This window comes from Dermacentor variabilis, chromosome 4 (assembly GCF_050947875.1).
Source record: "Dermacentor variabilis isolate Ectoservices chromosome 4, ASM5094787v1, whole genome shotgun sequence".
NCBI classification, from domain to species: domain Eukaryota; kingdom Metazoa; phylum Arthropoda; class Arachnida; order Ixodida; family Ixodidae; genus Dermacentor; species Dermacentor variabilis.
In genome coordinates, this window is record NC_134571.1 from 117752516 (window position 1) to 117774736 (window position 22221).

Sequence of the window (22221 nt, forward strand, 5' to 3'; positions counted from 1 at the left end):
ACCACTGGGACAGCTGTCGCCACCGTCGGCGTGACGTGGCATGAGGGATCACGTGGACACAGCGGCCGCGTAGGCTGTTTCGGAAGCGTCGAAGCGAGCTGAAAACGAAAGTTTAAAGTCCCACCTGCACCACGGTTCTGATTAAGTGGTGAGGCTTTACCGCCTTGGGTATCTGCTTGACAACATTTGAAAGTACTATAATAGGTAGTGGCTGTCTTTCGAGGCGTGCAGCATGGTAGGCTACTGCTCGATGCCGCAGTGCCGGACGTACGCAAGGGAGCCCGGTGTCAGCCTTATTCAAACGTAGCCGCAGGGCAAGGAGCAGCGTGAAGCTTGGCTGGCGAAACTTAGAACCGGCAGACAGCCATCGGCTACAACTTGGGTATGCACCGAGAGGACTGGGAGGCCGCCCTGCTCGGCTGCTCAACCCTCCAGGACCAACGGGCCCTGGTGGCCCGAGCCAAAGCCGCTGCAGAAGCCATGGGGGTCCCGGACTACGGACCCACCCCCCAGACTTTGTAAGGGCTGGGCCCTTAGGGCTCAGCTCACACCTCCTCCTGTAAAAATAGCAGAAATAAAGTTTATCACCACCACCACCACCAAGCACAGACGCGAAGAATATTTCTACTATATACGGCGCCGGGACTGCGCGATGTCCGGTGAGTAGCAGAAAACGAGCACTGAGACTCTCGCCCGCGTCCGCTGCCCGGCTAATGTCATAAGGGTTTGGTCTATGAACTCGTTGATGCTAAATACTGGCAAGTTCACTGGAATGGAAAGGGAGCAGTAAGACGCACATTAGAAAAAGGAATGGCATATGGTCATGTTTGTGTTATGGATTAATGCACTGGATTACTAAAAAGAAGCAGAGGAAAATCGCGCGCTGAGAAGACCAATTCGACATTCACTTGATCTCGGGTACTTTGTTGCCTCGGCCTTTTTTTTAGACTTTAATAAAGCCTTTGATACAATAAACCACAAAGTTCTGTTTACTAAACTGGAGTCTGTTGGCATTTCTGGTCCAGCTCTTAATTTACTAAAAAGTTATCTGTTTAATCGTGAATTAACAGTGTACGCAGGCGGGGCTTTCGCTGAAAGCAATATTATCAACCAAGGAGTGCCTCAGGGCTCAATTTTAGGTCCACTATTATGTTCCATTTATATAAATGATTTACCTGACTGCCTTAATTATACCCTACCTATATTATACGCCGACGATACGACTGTTGCCCTCTCGGATAAATCATTACTTTCGCTAACATTGAAACTAAACAGTGATCTGTCAAAAATTACTGAATGGTGTAACACCAATTTTCTAGTTATAAACCCTACGAAAACGCAATTCATGTTATTTAAGTCATCACAGAGACATTTACCTTGCTCTCCGACCATAACTCTGAATGGGCATGACATTCCTGCCTCCACTTGTGTTTCTTTCCTCGGCATCAAATTAGATCCCCACCTTAAGTTTACTAACCACATTGCACACATCAAACAAAAAACAGCATTTGGCATTAGAGCACTACTCAAATCACGTGCATTTTTTTCCAAAGAACCATTACTGTCGTTATACTTCGCTTTCATTCATAGTCATATCATTTACGGTATCGCTTCTTGGGGTAATACTTATCATTGTCATCTTTCCTCTATTCAGCACATTCAAAATCAGGCTATCTGCATTATAACGCGAAGCCATTTTTTCTCTAATGCCTCTTCACAACTGCGTACAAACCGCATTCTTCAAGTTACTGATTTGTTTAACTATCATTTAGCGATATTAATTTTCAAATTACTAACTCAACAAGTTTCTTACAACTTTGTTAGTTCTGATCTCCTTTTTAATCCCAATAACACAAGGTTTGCAGCACAAGGAAATTTCTTGTTGCCTTTATGTCATACTAATTACGGAAAGATGGCTTCCTCTTTTTGCGCGCTTAAACTTTGGAACAGTCTTCCATATTCCATTAAGTTGTCAACTACCTTGTACTCTTTCAAATATGAACTCAAGAATTATTTGCTGTCTGATTAATTTCCTACAATGTTATTTTGCTATTTAGAAGCTGTGGAATTACCATTGATTGTGCATCTTTCCTCTTCCTTTTGTTTTTTATGTGTGTCGTCACTCAGTTTCTTGGTTATATTTTGCTTATTTCATGTGTTGTTTCTCTGCTCTGTATTCCGCTCAATTTTTTTTTGTATAACTTCTGATCCAAGGGTCCCGGTGCAGTCTCTGACTTTGGGACCCTTGTCTGTATACCATATTTTGTAACAAATTGTTATGCACGAATAATAAACTGAAACTGAAACTGAAACATACAGTGCGACGCAACTTGAGAAATAATATTCAAATGTCCAAGAATTAAGAAGACAAGAAAATATTGAATCGTCGCCACGGCCCATCATAGTCGCCATAGGCGTCGAAGTTTCTATAACGAAATTATTTTTGAACAGTTCTGATAGCGTCCACGCAACAATGGTTGCTAGTGTGCTGTCAAGTGCTCATATGCTGCGGCCTAAAGCTCACGGCACGGTGCGAAAACGTGCTAACAGCGAAAGCGAAACATTGTGCTCAGAGATGCATGCAGACGCGCAGTCGGTCGCTGCAAACCCGTGCGATCGATGCATTGAGGCTTCATTCTGTTATGCCCCATTTGGTTATACAGACAGCCCACTATAAGAACACATTTCACATAGTTTACTCTCAGCGTTTGCGTACCTTTCATGCAAGAAGCCGGTTCGGGAGACTCCATCGCGACGACAGCGCGCAGTGGCACGTTCACTGTACGTATTCAGTAAAGAGATGGCGTGCGTAGACGATTCTGTGCTTTCACTTTGCCCAAGATCGTTATATCGACACTCAAAAACTTCTCTCGTTTTGAGGGTACCTACATAAATGTGGAGAAGGGCTGCCGCGTGGTGTTTTTATTGAGTGTGGTAAGCGAAACATATGAGGAGCGTGCCGCGTGATCCCTCATACTACGCAAGGGAGCTAGGCGATTCCAACAGATGGCGACTCCGTAACTCTTCGCCCCCAATAGCGCCGCGGAAAGAGCTTAAATTTCAAGCCAAACGCCGTTTGCCCTTCTTGCGGGCACCGTGCGCCTACATACATGGCAGTGATGTGACGTCACTCACAGTGACACGTGACTTCTTTTAAGGCGACATCAGTTGTTTAATACGTTGCTTCAATAGACGGATTAAAGTTTAGAGAAATATTAAAAGATGCAAACTTAATGTCTGCGTGTTTTTTGTTTTATTTTGTACCGTAGAAAGAGAGCTGCGCTTCCTCTCATCTGCTTGTTCCCAAGTCGTGCAGTAACCCGCTCAGAGGACAAAGCCTTGTCATTTTCTGCCGTGTTCCAGCGCCGCCCTCTTTCATCCTCTCTCGTCTGCCCCAGTGCTCATGACTGTGGCACTGACTTATACCGCATAGAATAAGCCTGGAAGTTGCTGCTCTACTACTGTACCAGCCTGTTTGTATGTGAGATTAAACCCGATATTACTTCCTTCTGGCGCCCTCTCCATCCTCACCATGTACATCTGTCACGGCTTGTCGACCCGTTCGCCGTCGGCGCGAAGTCGTCGGCGGGGTATACACGCCGGTTGGTCCTTCCGTACTCAAGCGAACACAGTGAAAGAGTCAGAGTCGGAAGATATAGAGGAAAAAAATATATTTCTAGACTGACAACGGACACACAATTTAAACGAAACACACACAAAAAAAACACAAGAAAACTAGCACACATTCACTTAATCTGGATCAGTGATGAAGACGAGACAAATACACTGAACATTTAACAGTGGATATAGAAATTAACACTGCACAAAACACACTGAACGGCGGTCAACCAAACAGAGTTCGAAAGAAAACAAATGATGGCACACGCATGGCCGCGCAGCAGCAGCAAGTCCATCAATCGCAGAGTAGACGGCAGAGCATTCCCAAATAACGCTAGTAAGCCGATCTCGTTGAAGTGAATGCGATTGGCACGGCAAATGCATTGAGGGGCAGAAGTATATACAGCTTGGCTGTAAAGAAAGCTCGTTGAACCGAACAGCATACAAATGAGCAGCGGGGCAGACACGAAAGCATTTTTCACGCGCAAGAAATGTTAACTGGGACAAGGTGCAATAATCTTGCTATCGAATCGCAAAACGTTGGAAACCTTAAAAGCTCGTGGTATAGAGAACCGAGCTTTCCACACGTTAACCCTTTTGCTCCACATCTATACCATATCTGACACATAATTAAGGGAACTTGAATTTAGTTTGTCCTATTAGCATGGTGTGAAAGAAAACAGGGAATGTTCTTTTTCAAGGCATTAAAAGACACGGCGTAAATTAGGAGTATTGGAACCAATTTTGATGGTAGTTTAAAAAAAAAGATGCAAGTATTTTACGTGCTTGTATGGAACGGGTCTCAATACGGCTTCTTTGGACAGGGCTGAAATATTCAGGAGCTTAGCCTTTGGTGATCCCAGCATCATAAATACATTTGCGGGTTATCTTAAGACCAACAAGGAAACAGTAATGCTTCTCATCCGAGCCTTCTGAAAAGCATTTTTTGGCGCATCAAATGACACACTGCCGTAGCGCTATGATGAGAGAGAAGTACAGAAATTGGGCCGTCAGCTATCGCAGCTGTTTCTGCAAGCATCACTGTCACACTTCCTTTGCCCATGACCTGCGCAACGGGGCGCTGTAAGGCTTGTACATTGGTGATCCAATCAGCAGTCTGCAAAAGCGATGCGAATGATACTGCGATTGTAGGAAATTTTCGTCGGACAGTTCGGAATTTCTTTCAATACTGAAAGAAAAAAATTCACCGACGATTACGATACTCCCCAATGCGAAATTTGAGCGCAGCTGTATAGGCGTTTTCATTTCGCGATATATTGACTGGCGCTGACAATGTCTCGTGCAGGCGCGAGTCCTGTCGGTGCAACGATCGTTGTTAATCGCATTAACCGGCGCCTACCATACCACCCGGACTTCCGCCCTCCAGATATTAGCCCGCTGTCCGCCTCTTACGATCGACCTGGAACGCCTCAATGCGGAGTTCTCTTTATTCACGCTCCGCCAGGTCACGCACTTCGGGTGCGACACGTTTCACCCTACCGAGGTTGCCTCTTCATTTACTCGTTGGACCCATCACCCACGCGAAACCTACCGGTTTATGTTCACGCGGCTCTCCCCCGCAGGAGCTGCTCGCATCGTCACCCACTCCGCTTTCCACGTCTATACTGATGGCGCGTACACGAGTACTTCGGCGGGGGCGGCATTTGTTGCATTTAACCCGGCTGGTCGCCTGTCAGCCGTCCGTAAATTCCGGGTCATCAACGCAACATGTGCGTACAGCGTCGAGGCTGTTGCCTTCGCCGAGGTGCTTGCGTACATAGTCTCGTTGCCGGCCAGCGCTCCCGTCCATCTTTACACTGACTGCCTTTCCTTATTGTCCACCCTGTCGCATCTTCGAGACACTGACTCCCGGATATGGGCATTTAAGCGGACCCTCACCTTGCTTGCTCGTCAGGGCCGGCGGATTTACCTGCACCACGTCCCTGGACACCGGGGCGTCGTGGGCAACGAGTTGGCAGACACTGCTGCAACGTCTGCGGTTCGCACGGGTCTCCTCCGCGTTGCGGCGGCGTCAGTTAATACGGTGCGCGCATGTTTCCGTCGCATTGCGTGGTTACAATGGAGTGGCTACTGGCAGCGCGAGGGTTCTTCCACTCACCTGTACCCCTGGGTTCCGAGTGTCGACGACATCCCACGCTGGTTTCCACCTAATAAACTTCTTAGCCACTTGTTTACCGGCCATGGTCATTTTGTTTCCTATCTTTACAGATTCAACCTCCCCACGTCCAACGTGTGTACGTGTGGCGCTGTGTGCGCGGACGTATCACACTACTTTACCACCTGCCCGAACACTGTGCACGTCGTTCGGGCATTGTGTGACGACGCTCACGTGCAGTCGTTGACTCCAGCCAATTACGCGAGTCTATTGCGGTCTCGCCGCTCACGAGCTTTACTTCTGCGTCTCGCGCGCCTGGCCGTCCTTTCTGTTTCCCCTTCCTCTCCTCATCCTTCTCGTACTCCTGACGGTTCATAACTCGACCATATCATTTCTTCACTATCTTCATTCTTTTCACCCATGTTGCTTTTGCATGTATGCTTCTGTCAAATGCACTGTTTCAGCCTACAATTGGCGGGGCTTCCCCGTGTCAGCTGGCTCTAGCTACATGCCTCATCATTCATTTTGCTAGCTTCTTTCTTTCTATCCTTCGTGGCTCCGCCTTCTCCCTTCCTACATGATGTTCTCTGGCTCTTTGTGTGCACTCCGGCCTTTCTTACTCTCTTGTTAGCCACATGTGCAGGCATTGTCATCGGCTCCACGTGCCTGGCCTTCATTCCTGGCCGTCTGGGAGATTCCTGCTCTGCTGCCGCCACCTCCAATCCTCAGCCTACTCGTGCCCCGGGCGTTGGTCTTTGCACTTCTCGGTGCCTGCTGCTCCCGTCCTGCTGTATTCACCACCGACCTCCAGACGTCATCGCCGTCACCATCACATGCCCTCCCGTCTCAACCCGCACTCCTTGGACGTACCTGGACTGGGTAGCAGCTCAAGCCGTTGGCTTCATTCCTCCCGCCCCATCGTGTGACCATCTTGCCGGGTCCTGCTGCTCACCTGCTTGCCTCTGGCCTACCCTGGACAGTGACCGGTCCGACCTGCAGGATCACTGACCTGCCGTACCGGCCTCCTGTGGGGCAGGCTTGCGCATGCTCCTTTGCTGTCCTCAATAAAACTCGCCCGTGCTGCGGATGGCAGCCGGTGGGTGGGTGGTTGGGGGGGTTTGTTGGTTCTCGTTAGGAGCATAATTTTCATTCTGCGCTTAGCTACTTCTCTTCTTCTTCATCCTTGATAATTCTTCTCAACTTCTACAGGCTTGCCTCCGTTTTTTCTTTTACTAATTGGCTTTTCTACAATTTTTCTTTCGGATGGCATTCGCCTCCCCTATTCATTTATTTTGATTGGTTTACGCCTGCCATACCTAGCTGGTGGTGCGGGCTTCCCCACTTTATTTTTCTTTCTTTTTCTTTTATGGGGACACACAAAGCCATGGACCGAAGTGTGGCGCGACTGCATTGCTAATCGGGAGATCACGAGAGGCAGCGCGTAGGTGACGCGTGGACGCGATTCATAGCAGCCGCCGCAGACCTCGGATGGGCAACAGCGTATCTCGTGACACCTGCCCTGACCTTCGTGCGCAATACTGGCCCAGTCGTTGCGCACGGGCCTTCACAGGAGCACCTTGGTGGTGACCACTACATTGTGGCGACCACCTTGTCATTACGGGGTGCGCGCAGGCCCGAGCGAAATGTGCGTATAACGGATTGGGCGAAATTCAGGGAACGTCGTCAAGACGAACCTGAGCGCCAAGGGTACGAACGCTGGCTTGACTCTCTCGCACAAGATCTAAAGGCCACCACGAGCACACAGCGCACCATAACCGAGACACCAGACATAGACCCGCATTTACTTCATCTTTGGAACGCCCGCAGAGGGTTGACACGACGATGGAAACGACAACGCCTCAACCGCAAACTTAGGAAACGTATAGATCAAATTACATGGGAATCTCAGGAGTATGCAGAGATGCTTACGAGGAATAACTGGCGAGGATTTGGCGATCGCCTCTCAGGCACATTGAGCACAGCAAAAACGTGGTCGATTCTTCGCTCACTCACAGATCCCACCACAACAAAGGGAAAAACATTTCAACAGCTACAGGGACGATGTCTCGACACTCCTCAGAGAGCTAGAGAAGCAATTCATACCCACAGGCCCGCCGCCGCAGTACCCTGACTATCCTTATGTAGGCAAGGCGAACGAATTGCTCGATGCAGAAATCACATCTGACGAGATGCGGGTGGTCCTACAAGACCTACGCCGCAACTCGGCACCGGGAGCCGACCACATCCGATTCGCCACCCTTCGTAACCTCAGTGACGCGGATATTAACGACCTCACCCATATCTTCAATGATTGCTGGCGCAAGGGCATGCTTCCCAAGCATGGCGACACGCCGACATCACACTGATCCCCAAACCGGGCAAGCCTGTTAAAGTTAAAAACTTACGACCCATCTCCCTAACATCCTGCAGCATTGGTAAGCTCATGGAGCATGTGCTCTTGCGGCGTCTGCAGCCCTTCCTCGAAGAAAAATCATTTTTTTCTAACTCACAATTCGGATATCGGGCTCATCTGTCTGCCAAAGATGTGCTTTTACAATTGCGGCAGGAAGTCATATAGGACCTCCATCGTCCGCCCAAACGAGAGCATTTATCGCCTTAGACCTAAAAGGGGCATTCGATAATGTTGAACATGACCTCACCCTTCGCAATATTGCACATTCACACTGTGGAATTCGTATGTACAACTATATCCGCGCATCTCTTCGATATCGCACAGCCACCGTAGGAATGGGACCGCGTCGATCCGGTACGATTCCCCTTGTAGGACGTGGGACACCCCAGGGCTCAGTTCTTTCCCCTACACTATTCAATATCGCGCTCGCAGGGCTCCCCCGGCTACTCGACCAGATCCCTGATGTCGTCCACGCTATTTATGCGGACGACATTACTATCTAGTCGACACGGGGTTCCGACGGAGCCATTCAGGACCGACTGCAGCAAGCAGTCGATAGAGTTTCCGAGTACGCGAGAAAATGCGGCTTAAGATGTGCTCCGGAAAAGTCGGAGCTCATAATCATTCGCCCCCGGAGCCGTTCCTCTACTCCCCTTATCACTGCGCACGTGGATGGCACACCGATACCACAGGTGAATCGTGCTCGTATCCTCGGCCTACATGTCCAAGCCGATGACAGGTCAAACTACACTGTTTCCCTTCTATCCAGACAGATTGAACAAATTCTGGCCATGATCCGGAGGGTCTCCAACAGGCGCTCGGGCCTTCGAGAAGAGGACCTGCTGCGCTTGGTGGAGGCATGCGGGATCAGCCGCCTTACATACCATCTCCCATTTCAGCGGTAGACCCAAGCGCAACAACTTCGCATAGACGCAGTGATTCGCAAAGCGACGAAGCTGGCCCATGGCCTCCCGAATTATACTTCCACACGCCATCTCCTTAACTTAGGGACACATAACCCACTAGGCGAGCTGCTAGAGGCCGATTGGGTCAGCCATCGCCAGCGCCTCCTACTCACTCCTACTGGCCGCCATCTTCTCACACAGCTAGGATACTCTGTCCCACCCCTTGAGTCTGAAACCCGTCCAACGATCTTGTCAGCGATACGCCAAGCACTAAGTATTCATCCATTGCCACGTAATATGCACCCCGAGCATGACAAAGGGCGGCGCAAAGCCCGTGTACGATACATTGGCCGCATGCTTGCAAACATCCCGGAAACACATACTTTATACACAGACACATCACGCACTCAAGAGGGCTATACCTCGGTACTTTTGGATGGCACCGAACCCCTGAGAGACTCTGCTGCAATGCGCGAAACAAATGCCTCTTGGAGAAATTCTCGGTGTTGCTCTTGCAATACGATACGCCATTCGTGTTCCTGAGGAAGTGTATATATTGACGGACTCGCTAACAGGCATGCCGGGCGTTCCTATCAGGACATGGCATCCCGAGAGCGGCGCACCAAATTCTCAAACAGATCCCGCAAAATACACTAACCACACCTCCCCGCATCCACTTACTCTGGACCCCTGGTCATACCTCGCTGCCGGGTAACGAACGCGCACATGCGGTTGCCCGAGAAATTTCCCTGCGGGCGACTCGGCGTAGTGAGGCGACTAGTTCAGAGTAGGGGGATCCCTTGCTCCGTTACAAAGTATTACTCCGGCGTTATACACTGTACGGGTTGAAGGACGGACTTCGGGATGAAAACAAACTTGGGAGGTTTTATTTCACATTATTTACAAGGAAGTGAGAGTCAAGTAACAGTCGTACAGTCATTACGGGCCGGCAGCAACTCGGACGCTGCGGCCCGCGGCAAGACGTTCGAGAGAGGTGAATCAGGGAATGCTCTGGTCTCTCTGGAATGCTTCTTTTAAACCCTTCGAGGACTGGAAGTCGCGTCATGTTCGGCCAATGGGAGAGTCCGCTCAGATGACGCCATTTTTGGCCAATGGTTGGCGCCCGTGTCGAGGTGTCACACACGGCGGCTCTCTGCGGTCTTGCCTTGCTGACTTGCAATGCGCTTCTTCAAAGGCGGAGAAGGGGGATGATTGGGCTCCATTGTCCGTGGGCCCCTTCTACTCCCGGCGGCACGGCTCCACCGGCGGCGTACGAACTTGTTGGCACGTGAACTTGTTGGCTCGAGCGATCCTCTGGAATGTGCTGCGATTCGATGTGGTCCGGGGGAACTCGAACTAGGCGCAGGAAACAGCTCCACATCTAACAGCTCGTCCTCGCCCAATACCTCCTAGACTAGAAGGCCGGAGTGCTCGGCGAGTGACGTCACGGGCAAGAGGCCAGCGGCACGCTCGGGGATACGGGTTCAGTGAAGGGATCGCGGCTTGGTTCACCTAGCAGCCGTATGCTTTTATTGACCACTCCACACGTTTTCTTCAGTCGAAACTGCGGAATGAGCAGCAGGCACCTTACAAACCATCTATTTAGAGGCACAGATACAAAACAGCTTTGTAAAGCTTGTGCATGTATTGATGCCAGAAGCTTTTATAGCATCGCGCTTTGTCGTCTTTGTAATGTACGTTTCTTGTGAATTATTATTATTATTATTTATTATACCCCATACTTCATGCCTATTACTTCAAGTAAATTGAATCCATAAAAACCTCTCCTTCCGTATTTTGTACTTGTGGTTTTTACGGCACGGCAATGACGAATGTAATGCACTCGATTAGCTTCACAATTGCGTATGAACAATTTTATTGGGGACACATGTATTTATTACAATCTAGATTATGGTCAAACGAATAATTTCGCTTTCGACGCACTAATTACCGCAGTCCACTAATTTACAACAACTCAAATGAATTTAGAAATGGGATATAAAACATTTGTGCAGCTATTTACACGAAAACAGCTGCCTTATTGCGCAAAATTTCAGCTTTTCTCTTCCTTGCATTAGCATTGGCATCCAATATTTTGTCATTGATCTTGCAGCAGTAGTTCATTAATAAAATATTCGTGCTACACCACAAAAGGTGCCTTAACACAAATTCAGATTTATATCTATCCGCGTAGGCGTCGAACTGTGAGGAATCATCACTTTCTGTAAATGCACTTGCTGTAATTGAGCAATTAACGTTTCTGTATTTTTCAAAAGTAACTATTTAAAGAAGTTCTGAACATCTTACCCTGGAGTGCGCTAATACAATGAAGTCTGCACGTGGTAGCGCCCTAATCCAGACACTCTGGGCTTCTTCATCTTGCGGAAATTATTTTTCTGCCTTGATTTGTACATGTAATTGCTCCGGCAATTGGGCACGCAGCACTTATTAGGCATATCTTGGCATGGCACTCCACATTCCGGGGCCATGAAGACTCGCGGTACACACAATCGCAAGCACAGCACAAGTGTTGAGACTACATGCACTGGTCACGTCTAGAAAAAAAATGTGCGTTCGGAAGCATGCAATAGCATGGCCGAGCATGCCGGGACTTGTTTAACCCCGAAGCTTTTCAAGGAGCGGCGGCGCTCCTGGAACTAATTGAATTGTTGTCGCCGCTTTCGTCCCCTCGGTCTTCTCCGAATAGCCGGGTTTAACCATTGTATATCTTCCGCGCTTCATTTTCAAAACTGGTGCGCCGCTCGTAGCTTCGTAGCACGCTGCACGGAACTTCTATGTTGGCCTCTTGTGCGTGACGTCGCTCAAGGGGAGAAGGTCAGCCAGAAGGCCTTAAGTTCTCTAGAGGGTGTTGCCTCGCCCCGGTTGTTCTGAATGGCCGGTGAACTCAATTCGCCGGCCATGAGGAACGCTGAAAGAACCTGCAGGGTACTGGGGTCGAGCCTCGTTTGACGAACTTCGGGATCCTGAGCCCTGGAGAACATACGTCAAACAAACAAAACAACACAGCGCTGCACCACGTGTAAGCGCAGGCTCTTCACCCCTGACTCGCCAGGCCATTACTGAATCAAAATCAACCCTGATCTTTTATTTCCCAAATTTTGACAAAGCAGTTCCAACCACCCTTCCAAACGCTTATGTCTGACTCATACTTTGAGTCGGACTCGAGGTGGTCGCGGTTTGAAAGCTACTCTGGCTGCCGAGGAACAACAAAAGGGCTGACTCACTATCAGCTCCCCCAAGACGTTACGGTCTCCTGCCAATTTGCGTCCTGGCGCCCCGCTTTCCTCACAAACTCGATTGACCGCGTCGCTACTCCCCATCTGGTCTCGTCCTGCCATCTTGCGCTTCTTCGTACTGCACGCTGAGCTTTGAAAAGAACTACGGAACGACGAGAAGTTTAACTGCCCCGTGCCCTTTGTCCGCGTCCGTGCAGAACATGCTTCGCGGTCCCCCTCTGACCTGTGGCTCGAACATTTTGGATGCGTCAACATCGTCCGTGACGACCGCACCTTTTTCCTCGCGCCCTGCCCTTTTGGGTTTCTCGCCATCTTTGGCGGCGCTACATTAGTTACCGTCTTTCGGTTTTTACCGCGCTTCCTTTTACGGCGCTTTCTCTTCGCACTCACTTTCATGTCGCCTTCTCGTGCCTCGTGCTGGCCGGTACACATTTCGTCGGCACGGATCGGTCTCTAGCCCCGTTTACATGAATGCGACAGTGGCGCATCGCATTTCCAAGCGCATTTGGGAAAGGCGATGCGACGCCGTTTACATGTAGCGCCTTAACTCTCGCGAGAACGTAGCGCCACATGGTGTCGTATAAGGGAAGTGCAACCGACTTCCGGTGTAACTGGTTTCCGGTAGTAGGTCGAGTGCACGTTGGTGGTTGAGTGCCGAGAAATAGACAGTTTTAGTTTAGCGTACGCAACTTATAGCGTACGCTATACGCTATAGTGTAGCGGACGCAAAGCCGCGCACGTGTTTTGCAGCTTTAGTAGGCCAGCGAGATTTTCGGATCTCGGAAGCCATATGCCGTCGTTGCGGCTATTTTCTGACTTTAGCGATAGGTAGCGCTGACATCTCGAATGTTTCTTTCGTTAGGCTTCGACTCGTTCGAAACGAGAAGCGATCTCGAAAACACCACAAGGGTATCTACAATACTCTGTCGTCGAAGCGGCCTGAGACTAAGCGAAAGCCGTTTACACAAATATTTGCTGCGAACAAAGTGCATTTTACAAAAGCAACGCCAAATTCAATTCGAAGCGGGCAGCCGGGACCGCCGCCATGTTGATGGCTAATTCCTTCCCATCATTCCTAATGCGACGATCCTGCGTTTACATGCTCCGCGAGAGTCGACTCGCGCCCGTAAATCTACCCTCGCCTGGCGCACTAATGCGATGCGCCTTCCTAGCGCATTACTGCTGTTTACATGAATGTGATGCGCTAGAAATGCGATGCAATGCGACACTGTCGCATTCATGTAAACGCGGCTTCTTACCCACACAGTCTGATGTTGAATTCCAATGGCGGAGTCGGAGCAAGTTTTTCTGCTAGTTTCGGAGCGAGTTTGTTCCAATGGCAGAGTGAGGGTGGGAGTAAGGTGTTCCAATGAGAGAGTCGGAGGGGATTCAGAGCGGGAGTCGGTCCGTGGAGCAGAAAAAGATGCTCCGCCAAAATCGGCGGAGTGGACCGGAACTCTGCGTGACGTATTTCCTTTACCACGTTTGTCTGCTGGGAGGCGCCACCGGTCACGACTCGCGAGGATGCAAAAGCTGCTGCACCCTTGGCGAGATATCTATTCCGCACTTTTACAAAAACAACAGGTGAACGGCGCTGAAGAGACAAGTGACCGGCGCGGCGGTGCTGGGAGCAAACAGCGGAAGGAAATGACAACACGCAATGTATCCTGGGTAACTCGGTGATAGAACTTCCGCTTCCGCCTTGCTCCGGCGGCGCAGGTTGTGTTCCAATCGCGGATCTGGAGGCGTTGCTCTGCGCCAGAGTCGAGTGCTCGCTCGCGGAGTCCATCGGCTGCTCAGACTCCGCCATTGGAATTCAACATGAGTGATTTACATTTAAATCTACTCTCACTTTGCCTCGACTGGCGGACACCCAACCGACTCTGGAACAATGCAGCAGGCTTTACTCGAGTTAGACAACTCGCACTTTTGCGAACTGCCCTCTACTACATTGCCCAGCTCACGCTGTGCATCGACACACAGTCCGTCGGTATCGATCGCTGTCTCACGCGCACAGTCCGAATGATTAATAACTGAACCATCCCTATCTAGGCTATCTAGACTGGCGGAGAGCCGCACCGATCCCTGAACAATGCAGTTGTTCTCGCGTGAACTACGGAGCTCGCCATCCCGACAACTACTCTCAACTGCATCGTCCAGTTCGCACTTCACTTCTGCACGCAGATCTGGCTCTACATGGGTGCTCGCGTCTGTCGGATCAGCAGTACCCTTTTCTTCGCTAGCAACCTCGCTAACATTACAAGCGACGCACACGCGCGGTAACTGTGCCAATTTGTTCTCAGCTGGCCTAGCTGTCTCTACAGTCATCTGTAGGCACAGCACCTCGTCGCTCTCCTTGCGGCCTTTAACGGCCTCTGTTGCCACTAAGGCATCGTTAGCAGCTAGCCTTTTCCCTTCACTTATGAATCTGCAGCCAATCTCACAGGTACTACTCTTCTCGTCGGCGTTTGGCGAAAATCCGCTCGATGCTGTCTCATCCTTTCGCTCTGTACTACCTACAGAATTCTCAGACAGCCGTTGTCTCTGTGCCATTAACTGATCACAATACTGTATCTCTTTGATCAGTGCTGCCTTCTCTCTCTCATACTTTTGTTCACGCTCACGCTTACGTTCCTGATACTCACGTTCGCGTTCATTCTCACGTTCGTGACGCTCACGCCTAAGAGTAAGTTCTTGAAGCTCACGCTTCCGTTCATTCTCGCGCTCTTCACGCTTACGCTCACTCTTACGTTCACGACGCTCACGCACACGTTCACGACGCTCACGCTCCCGTGGTTCCTGTATCACCTCCCAAGCAATCTTAATGCTTTCATCATCATTGCCACTATCTTCAATCGCCCTTATGATAGCTGGCGTTTTCATCCGTTCGTCCGCCTCAACTCCCAAATCGTCGCACACCAACAACAGGTCTAACCTCGTCAACCTTCTAAGATCCATGGTAGCTGCCCCGACAGGTGGTTAGAACTGTTTTCCTTAATTTGTGCAAACACACAATGCAACAAACTCCCGATTCCCAGGACTATCAAAATGAACACACAACATTTGAGTCTGGCGAATCAAAAGGAAAAAAACCACGCGCTCACTTACGGTTGCAGCACCCTGCCATCCGGTTCATTTGTCCGCTGTTCCCGGTTCCTCCGGACTCCCTGGGTCGAAGGCTCGCTCGTCTTCGCTACTCCCAGTTTCTTCGGACCTCTTTCGACGAAGGCTCTCTCTTCTTCGCTCTTCCCGGTTCCTTAGGATCTCTCTCGACGAAGGTTGATCTGTAGCGCTGCCACCAGCTGATGCATTCGGAGGCGATCCCGCCGCTGCCAACCAGTTGTAGGGGTTGAAGGACGGACTTCGGGATGAAAACAAACTTGGGAGGTTTTATTTTACATTATTTACAAGGAGGTGAGAGTCAAGTAACAGTCGTACAGTCATTACGGGCCGGCAGCAACTCGGACGCTGCGGCCCGCGGCAAGAAGTTCGAGAGAGGTGAATCAGGGAATGCTCTGGTCTCTCTGGAATGCTTCTTTTAAACCCTTCGAGGACTGGAAGTCGCGTCATGTTCGGCCAATGGGAGAGTCCGCTCAGATGACGCCATTTTCGGCCAATGGTTGCCGCCCGTGTCGCGGTGTCGCACCCGGCGGCTCTCTGCGGTCTTGCCTTGCTGACTTGCAATGCGCTTCTTCAAAGGCGGAGAAGGGGGATGATTGGGCTCCATTGTCCGAGGGCCCCTTCTATGGATGGATGGATGGATGTTATGAGCGTCCCCTTTGGAACGGGGCGGTGGCTTGCGCCACCAAGCTCTTGCTACTATGCTGCCTAATATCCTACCTAGGTTAACCAATGAAAAAAAAACACTATGAACTACCACGTCCAAATTTTCTGATACCCTATTGCGAACTGTGCTTTTGTACGTCTCCGTCTTTTGTCGTTTCCCTACTTTTCTTCCACCAATCCTCCAATTGCCTCTTACTGATGTCTATTGCGGACCTGTTTGCTTTACCACTGCTCCCGCTGAACCCAAGGGCTTCGAGGAGGCCAGTGGTGCCTAAATCGACCGCTGGATAGACGTCTTCACATTCTAATAAAATATGCTCCGTCGTTTCCCTAGCTTTACCGCAGCAAGCACATGCTTCTTCTTCCTTCTTATATCTCGCTTTATAGGTGCGTGTTCTAAGGCATCCCGATCTCCCTTCGAAAAGTAATGAGCTTCCCTTTGAGTTATCATAAATGGTTTCTTTCCTAATTTCGTTTTTTCCGCTTAAGTAGTTACTCATGGCAGGTTTCTTTTCCATAGCCGCCACCCATGAGATTAATTCAGCCTCTCTGACTTTCCGCTTGACCTTCTTTGTTGCTGTGTTGCCCACCCCACAGGCCGCATACTTGCTGGTAAGCTTTCTAGTTCTTTTCCTCCACTGTGAATCAATGTTTTGCCTGTACAGATACCTGAACACTCTCCCAGCCCATTTACTTTCCTCCATATTCCTCAGCCGTTCTTCATACTCAATTTTACTGCGAGCTTCCCTCACTTCAAAACTAGTCCAGCCCATATCCCCTTGCACAGCTTCATTTGTAGTCTTCCCGTGAGCGCCCAATGCGAGGCGACCCACTGACCTTTGGTTCCCGTCGAGTCCTGATTGTACCCCTGATTTAAAGCAAACAACCGCATTTCCAAAAGTAAGTCCTGGAACCATTACCCCTTTCCACATACCTCGGAGGACCTCGTACCTATTGTATCCCCATAGCGCTCTGTGCGTCATTATGGCTGCATTTCTCTTCCCCTTGACTGTTATGGTTTTTTCCTGTGTTTCCATATATCCGTTGCCTTCGTTTATCCATATACCAAGGTATTTATATTCTGTTACCCGAGTTATTTCTTGGCCCTGTATCTCCACTGTCTGTTCACTGTTTTCATTGAATACAATAACACCTGATTTTCTAACACTAAATTTCAAACCTAAATTATTGCCTTCCTGTCCACAGATATTAGCCAGACGTTGCAAATCACTTTGCTTGTTTGCGAGCAACACAATGTCGTCCGCATAAAATAAACCTGGGAGTTGCTGCTCTATTACTGTACCTGCCTGTTTGTATGAGAGATTAAACCCGATATTACTTCCTTCTAGCGCCCTCTCCATCCTCACCATGTACATCATAAACAGCAGCGGGGATAAAGGGCACCCCTGCCTCAGTCCCTTGTTGATATGAACTTTCTCCGCGCTCCTCATCCCTTCCCATTCAACGCAAACAGTATTTTCTAGGTAAATCTCTCTCAAAAGCTGTATACAATCGTTACCTAAGCCTTCCCCTTCCAGAATATCCCACAAAATGCTGCGGTCTACGTTGTCGTATGCTCCTGTAATGTCCAAAAAGGCCACATACAACGGTCTGCTTTCTGCTTTTGATATTTCAATACACTGAGTAAGAACAAACAAGTTATCATCCAAACGCCTACCTATTCTAAAGCCATTCTGAAGCTCTCCCAAAATGCCATTATTTTCTGCCCATGCTTGAAGCTTTAATTTGATTGCCTGCATTGCTAGCCTGTATATTACCGATGTAATGGTCAACGGTCTATACGAGTGAATTCTGTCTTTTTCCCCCTTACCTTTATAAATTAAATTCATTCTACTTTGTCGCCAACTGTCTGGTATTCGTCTATCTTTTAAAGTTTTTTCAACTGCTTTCACGAGAGCTTCCTTACTTTTTGGTCCCAGTTCATTTATCAGCCTAACGGGAACTTCGTCTAGCCCTGTGGCTGTGCGCTTAGGAATTTTCTCTTCCGCTTTCTTCCAGTTTAAATTTGTAAGCACTAGCTCCTTTCCCCCTTGGGTCTCTTTCATGCTCTTTTTTTCTTCAAATACAACCTCGTCCTTGCCTTGGAAAGATTCGGCTGTTACTTTTTGGATGTAATTTATTGCTGCTTCTCCTTCCAGTCTGTTTTCATCTTCGTCTAGGATATGTTGTTGTATTGTTGTTGACTTCCTGCCTAATAATTTTATGTGATTCCAAAATATTCTAGGTGCGGCCTTCTTTTTCTCACGTATTTCTGACAACCAACTTTCACTTTCACCTTTTAATTTTGCTTGCACCAGTATTTGAACCATAGACTTTTTCTCCCGGTATATTTCCCATTTACTGGTTACTTCATCCTGTGGCAACTGCGCCTTCTTTGCCTGCCTGTGCTCTCGAGATGCTTTCTGTCGTTCGGCGATCGCTTCTCGTATCTCCTTGTTCCACCAGCTTTTCGGTTTCTTTTTTCCTTTCCAATGAACATGTTGTTTCTCTTTCCGTATTTCTGTCGTTCCTACACTTAGAAGCTCACCATATTCCCACCCCTTACTTGGCGACTTGCCAATTTCTTCCTCCACTCTAGTGACTATATTTGCTATTTGTTCAGCGTTCAAATTTGGACTGGCCATTTTGCTTTCGTTGCTCTCTTTCCCAACTACATATCCCATTTTCAAAATGATGCGTTTATGGTCACTCCCTATGCTGCTAAACCCTTCCTCATCGATGACCATTTCTCTCAACTTATCATGAATTCCTTCTGTCATCAGACAGTAATCAATGGTCGATTGCCGGTTTCCCACTTCCCACGTGATCTGTCCTTCACACTTAGGCCCTGTATTCACGATCACGAGGTTATGTTGCTCGCAAAAGTCTAGCATTGACTTCCCGTTATTGTCGGTATAGCCATCTAAATCCTGTATGTGGGCATTCATGTCACCTAAAAGGACTATCTCAGCACCATTCCCGAAACCCCTAATATCAGCGCTTATGCATTCCACTAACTCTTTATTCTTCTCTGTGCAATTTATTCCGGTCCACAAATACGTAACTCCAAGCCAAGTTTCTTTCCCACTCATTGTACCTGATAACCAAAGATGCTCTTGACATTGTGAATTTACTCTTTTCCATTTGGCTTCCTAATGGATGAGCATTCCGACTCCCCCTCCCTTTCTTTCCGACTTAGTTCTGTTGCACCCTTCCCATACATAATTCTCAATAACTGGCGGCTCTTCTGAGTCTCTAAGGTGCGTTTCTGTAACCGCATACACCCCTATTTGTTCTCTATGTAACTGCTCCTCAATCTCTGCCCACTTTTCCTTTCTTCTGCCGCCCTGCATGTTTATGTAGCCTATTGCATGGCGAGCTCTTGTTCTTGCTTTCCTCCTTTTTCTGTTATCGACGGCGATGCTCTTCTGATGTTCCCCTAGGGGACCTTCTTTATTGCTACCTACTCTGACCTCCTGAGCGCCCGCGGGCCCCCTAAAAAAGCAACAGCGCGACCCCCAAGTCGCCAGCCCACTTCTCGTGCTAGCCTGTAATTGAAGTGGATCCCATCTCGTTTAAAACCACCACAACTTCTCACTTCCCTGTTTACTTCGACAACCTCGAAGCCTTTCTCTCGGCTCATTTTCCATATTGCCTCATTGGCAGCCATTACGGCTCTTTGTACGTGACTGTCACGCACAGGCACCTCCGGCACCGTGCACACCACGATCTGCACCTGAGGGGATAGCTCGCGCAAGTCGTCCACCCCCTTCGCCAAGCGCTGGGCTAGTCCTGGCCCTTTCCGGTTCAGGACGTCATTTAGCCCACCTGCTACTACGACAAGGTTGCGCACGTGGGCATTTTCCGTGAGCTGTTGTTTTGCTCGCTCCATGACAGAACCCAGTGTCTGCCCTGGAAATGTCCCTACCGCCACTCTTTTGTCGCCTTTCACCCTCTCCACAATTGCTTTTGAGCACCCAGCCATGTTTGAGTCGCCAGCGATAATCACCCTTTCACTCTCTCCTACCTCTCCCTGCTTCCCGGCTTCCTGTGGCTGCAGCGTCGCCTCACTCGGGGCGTGTTGCGCTGCTTCGCTATAGCTACGCCGATTCACCGGCGGCGACTGGCGACCGCTTGCTTTGGCTCCCTGCCTTTCACTTCGCCCTCGCTTTGGTGTCCTGACCCGACATTATCCGCTGCCCGAGTCTCAAGAGCGTCGAGCCGCCTTTGCAGTTCGGCGCTCCTTTCTTTCGCCTCCCCAAGCTCGGCCACAGTCCTCACCAACTGCGCGGCCTGGGCCGCCTCCACCTTGACGAAATTTTCAACCTTCGCCTGCAGTGCTACCCGCTTCTCCCTCAGGTTTGCCTTAAGGTCTTCAAACTTAGCCGCCCAATTCCCTTCCAATTTTTGGACGGCTTCCCTGACGCCCTCGCACGACCTGCACGTGAAGCTAGACCCCACCGCGTCTGCTAAATTCTGGAATTTAGTCTCGTCGAGGAAGCACCAGCGCAAGCACTCGTCGCACTGCACTTGCTCCCCGTCCCCCGCGGCCTTCACGTTTTTCGATTTCATCGCTAGGCCTACGTCCCTAGGCCCAACGAGCAAGTTCGCCAAATCACTCACGCAAACCCGACCTCGACCGCTATCCCAAACAAAAACAGAATTATCACTCCCTACTCCATGTAAGAATCCGAAGAGCTAGCGGAAAGAACTACCCCCTAGGCCTAACGGGGGAGCCGCCAGACCTAGACAACGCCGGTACGTTTCCTACTCCTACCAAAAATTCAAAATTTGCGCCCCTACTCCATGCAAAAGAAAACACTTCAAAACACTAGCTAATAAAGATAAAAGAGTACTTAACTACGAACGAAGTCGCTGAAGCCTCGTCCACAGGAGCGTCCGCGAGCCACGACCAACCACGCTTTGTTGATTGCCGCGGCAATTGATTTGTTCTACACCCGGCGGCACGGCTCCACCGGCGGCATACGAACTTGTTGGCACGTGAACTTGGCTCGAGCGCTCCTCTGGAATGTGCTGCGATTCGATGTGGTCCGGGGGAACTCGAAGTAGGCGCAGGAAACAGCTCCATATCTAACAACACGCATTCGTCGCACCCACGCCGCACCACCGCCGTCCTTCTCGCGGGAGGAAGCAGTGGCATTACGCCAGTTACAAACCGCAACTTTTCCAAATCTTGTCTCTCTCAATAAATTCTACCCACACTTTTATGCAGATCGTTGCCCTGGCTGTGGCAGCTCGCCAACAATCTTCCACGTCTCGATTGAGTGCACTGCAAACCTCTTTCCTTCCTTGCCAACTCTCCTTTACCCCCTACGCAACAAAGAGCTGTGGGACGATGCCCTCCGCGACGGACCCCATGAGGTCTTCCGAGCTGTGATACAACGGGCTCGAAACATCGCCGGAATCATCTTAGGGACCCTGGACTGAGGGTTCCTCCCACACTGCTCTCGCCGTTCAAATATTATTAATAAAGATGTTTTACTCTCTCTCTCCGCTCATGCAGCGCTTGGTTTCCATATATGGTAGCGGTGGACGCGCTCGCCGCGTGCCATCGGTGAAGAGATGAGGGCAGTAAAGGGTGCGGTATACTCTGGGGCCGTCTCGTAACGGTCGTCGCCGCAGGGCGCGTCTTGCGCGCGGCACTACGCTTTTCTTCTCACGCTTTCGCCATGCCCTCCTCCGCCGCTTTCTACCTCATGGTTCCGCTGCGCCCTCCTCCCCGCTTTCCGCCTCGTGCTCTCTTCGCTATCGCAGTCTTTTATCCGCGCTCCGCCTTCGGTCTTTCATCCTTCGCTGTGCTCGCTCGCTCGGTTACTAGGACGCCGAGGCACGATGTCGACGCTCGCCGCAGGAACGGGCGCCTAAGAGCTTAGCCCAGAAAAATAAGCGCAAACCTTACTTTTTAGGCCCTCTTTTTAAAATTTGCCATCCTCTTTCAAGCAAAAGCAAGAAATTCGTGTACACACCTTCAGCACTAGACGCGAGAGTATAAACACTACACATGAAGCCACGGCCGTCTCTGCTCGCAACTTTAAATCCGCCACAGATATCTTCATGGAGAGCGGGTTGGGGCCTTTCACCAACAACCATGGGCAGACAAAAAGA